The 8773-nt window shown below is 49.9% G+C and overlaps 1 protein-coding gene across 10 annotated transcripts in view; it reads right to left on the bottom strand.

Moving 5' to 3' along the window:
* EPB41L1 (erythrocyte membrane protein band 4.1 like 1) overlaps positions 1 to 8773 on the bottom strand; it is a 120728-nt gene that overhangs the window by 70317 nt on the left and 41638 nt on the right. The gene's annotated exons all lie outside the window — the stretch shown is intronic.

Raw genomic sequence — 8773 nt, 5'->3', positions numbered from 1 at the left:
CAGCCCAGAGGCGGCTGCCGCGCGCCTGCCTGCTCCCTGGGGCTGCCCTGCCCCTGCCTCCACCTCCTCTCTGCCTGTCTCTCTCTCCCTCTCTCTTTCTCTATCGCTCAGGCTCCCAGGCCACCTCCTCCCAGGGCTGCCACAGGGGCAGTTCCCGGACCACTGCAGACGGTGCATCAGAAGTCAACTCTTAGGCTTCCGCTACCCGCCCCACTTCCCCCAACAGCCCAGCCAGGCTTGACCCTCCTAGCTGAGCCAGCTCCTCTTGGGGGCTCAGCAGGGAGAGAGGAGGGAGCAAGAGAAGGAGGGAGGATCCCTGACTCAGAAGGGGTGACTAAGCCTCAATGGGCCTCCCAGCCCACCTAGCCGGATACTCTCACCTCCCCGGCAGCACAGCGGGGCAGAATCTCCCTGGGACTCGGGGCTCCTCCCACATCAGGGAGGAGGTATGTGCAAATGTCTCCTGGGATCCTGTGAGACTCTGAGTGTACGTGTATATTTGTTCATATGTGCTTTGGTGACAATGACCATATTTATAACAGTGAGGACTGAGCCCGTGTACAAATGTGTTTCTCTTCTGGGTAGGTATGAGCACATGCTGAGTGCGCACCCAGGCTTCAGGAAGGTGGTGTTAGGGGCCAAGAAGGCCTAGGGCACCCGGGTCATGGCTCAAAACCAAGTGAAGCCGTATTCCTCCCCTCCAGCAGCACTAACTCAAAAAGCTGGTACCGACCATTATACCTCCACCTTAGTCATCAACAAGCCAAGACCTCACACGGCGGAGGACTCGGGGCAGCACCGGGCCTGGGTTCTAATCCAGCTCTGCCAGTACGTTTGGGCAAGTTGCTCCCCTGCTCTAGGCCTCAGTTTGCATACACTGAAAGAAAGGTTGGATGTAGCCATCTCTAGTTGTCACAGTTCATGGGGAAGGCCTTAGAGATGGTGGGTCATCCACAACATGCTCTCCGAAGATTTCTGCCCACTGGTCCACATTTGCAGCCCACATGATCCCTACTCCCTAACCATCCCCATCCCCTGGCATACATATCTTCAAATAATTCCTAGTATGTGCCAGCCACACAATTCTAGGCACCACAGAATCCACCACACTCAAAACCACAGAGGCCTAAAGCTGGAAAGCAGCCAGATGTGAGCAGAGCCGCCCGTCCCCCGCAATGCTGCAATTCCCTCAGCGTCAACCCCACCAATGGGTTGCGTCCCTCAGTGTCAACCACACCAGTATCTGTCTCTACTCCCACACTCCAGGGACAGGCAACTCCTCCCCTCACTCCCCCCTCTCAAGACGGCTGCTCCATCATGGTGACCTTCCACTCTAGGTCCTACTACCAACCCTCCGGCCTCCACAGAACGAGACTATGCCCTCTCTCCAGCACCCATGCAAGAACCCAAGATAGCAACTGTGTCCCTCCTCCCCACCCCCAAACCAAGACTTCTCTTCTCCAATTTAAATGTGACAAACTTCTTCACCAGATGTTCCCAAGACACAGCTTCTAGTCCCCTCACTTTCCCTGCTGCCACTAGGCTCAGTAGTGGGCAGAGAGCAGAAGGAAGCCAGCTCCTTCCACTCCCAGAGAACACGCTCTCCCTGCAGCCAGGAGACCCGGAAAATGGACAAATCAGTTGAGGCCAGTTCACAGAAGGACCAGAGTCCTGCTGGGAGACTTCCTTACAGATTTCCTCCTGTGACTTTGGACTTTTTATTCCTCTGCCTCCCAAATTCAGTTCTTCCCTGGAACTCCCTAGACCGTCAGGGGTGTGGCTTCAAGCTAGTCACTCTGCCATTGGGGGTTCTTTGAGTTCAGTCCACTATACATGTATTCAAATGAATGAGTGAAAGGATCAGAAAACTCAGGAGTTACACCAGATAAACTTGTGGTTTCAAATGCATATCTGCTAAGAGATTCGTGACTGCCTACCTTCCATTATTTTTGTTCAAATTGATTCTCGGCCTCCTCTGTTCGCTGGCCTTCCCAACTCTGAGCTCCAGTGGCAGGGCAGACCTGCATAGCCAAACTCCTCAGTTCCTCCAAGTTCAACTCTCCTTCCCTGGACCCTCCTCCTCTGCCTTCCTTACTCCAGGCAAGAGCCCTCCCCCTCTTCCCCTGGGGCAGAGCCACTTTCCCACCCTCCTCAGCTGGATGGAGCCTCTCACTTTCCCAGACAAATCTAGGCTACATTCCAAAGACCAAGCGAGGATGTTCCCAGACATCATTCTAGATTTATACCCAAAGGACCCAATTCACTTCAGATCAGTGGACCACAAAGAAAAATTGAGCTTCTTCTATTATCATTATTTCTATATCTATACTGTTATTATCATTATTATTATTATTATTATTGACTAATATTTCTAGTAGCACTTTCCAGTTTGCAAAGTACTTTCATGTGCAATCTTTGCATCTGGTGAGATGCAATCACTACCATTTTATAAAGAAGCCCTGAGTGGCGAGTGACTTGCCCTAGGTTACGCTTGCACAGTAACACTGGCTCTCTGGACCAGACGCTTTCCACTTTACCCTACAATAACTTTTTCTAGAGAAATTTGGTTGGGGGCAGGGGGACTGGGGGCACTCTCTGAAGAACACATGGCCCCTATAGGCATCAGTTGAAATCACGACCCCAGTTACATGGCTGCCTTCATGCCTCAGGCAAGGGAACTGAGGCCTGGGGACAGGACCCAGCTCAGGGCCCTATCTCATGAAAGCTACCATGGAAAAATGCTAGGCAAAGAGGAGGCCCTCAGTGAAGAAGGTCTCTTCAGTCCTCTTAGTTCTGAATTTTGCTTCCAGCCCTAGCTCTATCATTTCTGTGTTACTTGGGCAGATTATTTGACCTCTCTGAGCCTCACCTAGAAAATGGGAGAAATTCCTCCTGCCCTACTTCTGTGACTGGATTGCTATGATGGGATGTCAGCAAGTGCTGGCGAAAGAGAAGGGCCCCTCATCCCCTTTCTGGTCTGCCTAAGAGGTAGGAAAAATTCTTTCCTCTTAAATTTTAACTGGAGAGAACTTGGTGCAAAAGTGCCAGGATACAGGAAAGCCAGAAAAAGGACAGAAATGATTCACGCCATTTACTGGGAAGGCAAAGCACATAGTATGAGCCACAGCTCCCCAAAGCCTATGAGCCACAGCCCCCCAAAGCCATTGGTGAGGCAGAGACTAAACCAAAGGCTTCAAGCAATGTCCCTCCCACCCCTTTTTTTTTATCTTTTGAATGAGAAAACTGAAAACCCTAAACAAAGCAGAGACCTTCCATGGTCATTTCCATGTAGTCAGTGGTCTCTGCCAAGGTCAACTCGGGAAGTCAATGGTCTCTGAATAACAGCCACCAGGGGCCTCTTGATTCCTGGGTGGTCAGGGTGGGTGGCAAGCACTCCTAGCCCTGAGATTCAATCTTTCACTCAGCAATCAGTGACATTCATACTGAACGTGAACACTGGGGAAGGGGAGAGGAATTGGGTAACCTCTGCCCTTTAATTCACAATCGGACCAGCTGGAAAGCATGGCCCATAAACCAATACATGGGAGGCTACTGCAAGATGAATCACCATCATTTTCTGAGCACTTACTCTGCGCCTGGCACCAGACACACATTCATTTGTGTAATCCTCACAAAAATTCTCTAGCATGGAAATTATTAACTCCTTTCACAGTTGAAGAAATGGAGGCTCAGAGGGGTGAATGACTTCCCAAAGTTCACCCAGCTAATAAATGGCAGGGCCAGGTCTGTCTGATGCCAAAACCCAAGCTTCAACCCTTCTGTCCTCCCTGCCTCTAGAATTGACCATGACAGTAGCCAAATGCCACATGTGGCTACTGAACACTTGAAATATGGCACCTGCAAATTGAGATGTGCTGAAAGTAGAAATTTCTTACTAGATTTTGAAGATTTAGTGAAAGAAATATATTTCATTAATAATTTTTGTATTTAAATGATATTTCAGATATATTGGGTTACATAAATCATTAGAATAATTTCATCTGTTTCTTTTTGCTTTTATTTTTATGTGGCTACTACAAAATTTTAAAATACATATGTGGCTTGCAAATGTAGCTCACATTGTATTTCTTTTGCTCAGCATAGGTTTAAATACTCTGAGGTCCTAACCCAGAAAAGACTCCCTGGAGGAGGGGACCCCCAAACTGAGCTGGGATAATGGCAAGATCACGAGAGGAGGGTATTCCAGGGCAAGAGAGCTGTGGGGCATCTGGTTTTGGCCCCAACGGGCTGCAGGGCCTGGGTGGGCTGAGCTGCAGTCCCAGGCAGCTGAAGGCTGGGCCGGCCTCCAGAGGAAGCTATAAGAGCCAAACTTCCTAGAGCAGCATGACCCATAAGCCTGGGAAGTTCTGCCAGGCAAGGCTATTCTTACTAATCCTTGACTCTCTGGAAGGCACTGCAGGGCAGCTGTGTCTGCGTGAAGGGAGGAGGCAGGGTAGACAGGTGGTAACAGCCACCTGGCAGGGACCTCTCCCCTCCAGCTGCCCCTACCTCCTCACCTTCAGTCTCCTCCAGGAAGTGTCCTAGAGCACTGCAGTCCCCAGGGACCTTCCAGCCCAGACTGTGGGAACTACACACGCCTGTATTAGGTCATATTCTAGTGTGGAGTGGTGACAAAGCTGCACAGTGAGTTACACAGTACAAAGCACTTTTCTGTATCTAGTGTGGTACTGTTGAAGAGCCTGAGGGCAACAGTTACCTCTGGGGAGGGGCCACAGGCAGGGATGAAGGAGGTTCATTAATTAGTACGGAGCTGCATGACCTCGGACAAGGCTTTAACCTCTCTGAGCCTCAGTTCCCCTTTCTGTATCTAGTGTGGTACTGTTGAAGAGCCTGAAGGCAACAGTTACCTCTGGGGAGGGGCACAGGCAGGGATGAAGGAGATTCATTAATTAGTACGGAGCTGCATGACCTCAGACAAGGCTTTAACCTCTCTGAGCCTCAGTTCCCACCTCTGTGGAATGGGGATAATATCGGCACCACCTTTTGGAACTCCTAGGAGGATGACATGAAACAATACCCACAAAGGGCTTAGCGTGCCCCCTTGGGGCCCTCGGTCTCTCCAAAGCCTCCCCTCTGGGGAGTTCAGCCTCCTGCTTCCTTCACCCACACTCCAACCACCCTGTCCCTCCTCTGGCCTGCTGGACTACACATCTCATTTCCACTTCTGAATTTGGGGCTCAGTCGTCATGAGGCTCTCTGGCTTCTCCGACAAGCTATGGTTTCTCAAAGATAGGAACCTTGCCTTCTCTTCTACCCACCCCTTCTCCCCTGCCTTCCCCTTCCCCTTCCACTTCTCTTCCTCCTCCCTCTCCCTCTTCTCTTCTGTAACCACAGCCAGCCGCCCCCACCCCCACACACCTACCCCCACACCCTGCACAGGTCTGGGCATCCCAGAGGCTCTCGCAGCCCATTCCAGTGGCTTGGACAGTGGGCCACCATCTTTGGCCAGAAACATTGTGGGTCCGGATGACTATGCACTTGTGGGTCTGCACTGAGCAAATCTCAAGGAGCTGGTCCTGCTCTGCTTCCTCAATAGAAGAATCTTCTGTGGGTCCCCATCCTCTGATAAAGCAAGTCAAACACCTCGGCCTGACTCTGCAGACTATTCACAGCCTGGTCTCACCAGGCTCTTCAGCCTCATCCTTAGGCCCCATATATATTAGCGCTGTCAAACTGGAAGGTTCTGGGCCTCCAAGGGCGCAGCATGGCTCTGCCTCTCTGCTTTTGCACAAGTTCTTTCCTCTGCTCAGGAGACCAGACTCTCCTTCCCTTTCGCATGGTCATTCTTCCAGTCATCTGCCAGGAAGTCCTTCCTGATCCCCTCCTCCCAGCTAGAAGGAATGTCTTAGCCTCTCCCCTCCCTCCTGCCCTCTGCCCTCCAGCCCTGGGGTGTGTGAACTGCCAAGCTCAGTGCCCAACTCAAAATATACGCATGGTGTGTATCCCTTGGGACACATCTACGCTCCCAGAGCCAGAGGCCAGGGAGCAAGCCAGAGTCAGGAGTTCATCAGGATGCCAGGGCACTCTTAAAACTGCGTTCTGCTGATGTTGACTCTACCTCGGCTACACTGCTCAATGGATCTCCACGCTCCGGCTGCCCCTGGGAAACCAGCCCTCCCCTAGGAGAGCCTGAACATGAAAGATCTGGCCACATTCCCACTGGATACGGACGTCTCTGCAGCCTCTCATCAGGTGCCTGGAGTGTCAGCTGAGATTTGCATCATCACAGCATCACAGATTCCTTGCAGTCAGAAGAGACCTTAGAGAGCATCATACAGAGGCCAGGAGCAGCGAGAGGCAATGGGAGAAAAGCTCTGCATGTATGTCTGTGGTCCTGTGTACCAGAAGATGCTGCAGCAACACCATCAATCATTATCGCCATCACAGAGAGCATTTGAGACCTCACTGGGTGCTAGAGCACACAGCTAGAAATTTGCATACATTTTCAGTTTTTAAAATTTCTTACTGCTCTGTATTCCACGTTGATTTTACAGGGGAGGAAACTGAAGCTCAGAACAATTAAGTCACTAGTCCAAGTTCACACTGCTAGTGGGTAGGAAGGGAGCAGGATTTAATTCTAGGCACGCCTGACTCCAGAGTCTGAGTTTTCCACCATTAATCGTGGCTACATCTGCTTTAACACAAATTTCCTGTGGAGATGCTGGCCATGTTTTAGTTCTTATCTGGGGGATAGTTACACAGGTATGTGTAAACTTACAATCTGTGTACTTTTATACATTTCTATGACTTCAATAAAGTCATAGAAATGTTTTTTTTTTTAATGTTTTGGTCCCAGAGATGAATCTATGGTAGAGGATTTGGGGATGAGAAATACTCTTAGCATTAGAGTCCGAAGCCAGAAAACTGTTTATCTTTTCTTTTCAATTGTCTTTGCACATCAACAGAGACTGTTGTGAAGAACTCATAAATCCCCAAGCCAGACCCAGCAAAATTTTACCTGCGGTCCGTCCGTTGCTCATATCGCAAACATCTTTGTTTGGAGTTGCATTCCCAGCCCACGTGGCCCTGGCCAAAACATCGTTTCCAGAAGCTGGCCTCCTTCTCCTCCTCCACCCATGTGTGAGACCAGACAGCTAGAACAGTCACTGCATTACCGGTTAATCTCCCACTTCAGGAGGTGGCCAGGCAGCAACGTCTGGATGTTCCCATCTCCTCGCACCAGGCCAGGCTGGGCAGAGAAGCCATCTGTGTGTGTAAACATAGCTTTCTGCCTGCTGGACTCCCCTCGCCAACTGGGCCCTCTGTGGCTTTTATCCGCCTGCCCAAAATAACCATTGGCTTCAATGGTTCTCTGGGCATGAATTAGACAACTCTCGTGAGAGCTGGTGGCAGCTTGAGGACAGGAAGGGCATGTTATCCATCTCTGTTTCCCCGATGCACCAGGGCAAAGATTTGTGGGATTTAATGAGCTCCTCTGTATGCCTGGAAGGACCTGTGCTAGGGAGCAAGGGCTCACTGAAAAACACAGTCACGCTCTCCGAAAGCTCAGAGTTTAGGAGAAGAAATAAAACACCCACACCAGCCCACTGCAATGGAAGGCAAGAAGTACTAAAGGTGGCAAGACAAGGATAAAGTGCTTTAGGAGTTCAGAGGAGGAAAAGAATAGAGGAGAGCAGCTGTCCAAGAAGGTTCCAAGGCCGCGGTCGCATTTGTGTGGAACATCAAAGGCGGGGCACACAGCAGTCTAGACGCAGGAGATGGCATAAAACAAGGGTTGGGAAGCACAGAGCAGGTTCAGGAAACACCTCGAATGGCCCAGAGCCGGGAATGAGGCTGAGGCTGAGACGGGAAAGGCATACGGCGCCAAGGAGAGCTTCAGATAACATAGCAAGTGGTTTCCTGCACTGTCTAGCAACTAGCTGCATATGACTATTTAAAGTTACATTAATTTAAATTGAAAAAAGGCAACATTCATAGCCACATGAGGCTGGTGGACAGTGCAGATATAGAACATTTCCATCACCGCAGACAGTTCTACTTGACAGCACTGGTACACACGGCAGAGAATCCAGAAGACTGAGCAGAGGCGTGACATGATCAGAGCTGGGTTTTAGGAAAATTAATCTGTCCCCAGTGAAGAGTAGGTGACAGGAGGGTGGGTGAGCCCTGGACCCAGAGGGAACATTGCAATAATACAGGCAAGATCAATAACTGCTTCTCTTCCCTCTGTTCAACTAACTCTTCCTCTCAGTGAGCAGGAAAGCAGAGATCAAGAATTTTCAAAGTACGGTCCCTGGTACAGCAAGCGCGCCTGGGAACTCCTCAGTGTGCAAATCCTCAGGCCCCACCCCGGACCTACTGATCAGAAACCGGGGGTTCGGAGTAACAACCTGTACTGTCATAGGCTCGGACTTCACGTTGGGGTCAGACATTTACTAGCTGTGCTTAATCTCATTGTGCCTTATTCTCCTTATAATGACTCTATGTGGTTATTATAAAGATTAAAGAAATTAATACATATATTTTTCTTCCTGGCATATAGGAAGTGCTCAATGAATGTTAGTTATCATTTTTAATCCTCAGGTGTCATTTCATCTAAACTCCTATGGTACAAAGTTGAATTCTTCCCAAAGACAGTGGACGAGCATCTGTCTCTTACCATTATCTATGACCTTCTGCTTGTCTGTCATATAATTTTCCTATGTCCACTCCCCCAATAGCACCATTTACTTTTCTCTAGGCACAATATCAGAAGGGGCAGGGGCACTTCCTGTGTCAAGGGGGCATTCCT

This window comes from Pteropus alecto, unplaced genomic scaffold (assembly GCF_000325575.1).
Source record: "Pteropus alecto unplaced genomic scaffold, ASM32557v1 scaffold45, whole genome shotgun sequence".
In the NCBI taxonomy this organism is placed as follows: domain Eukaryota; kingdom Metazoa; phylum Chordata; class Mammalia; order Chiroptera; family Pteropodidae; genus Pteropus; species Pteropus alecto.
Note: the sequence above shows the minus strand (reverse complement) of the source record. Positions and strands in the feature narration are given on the sequence as shown.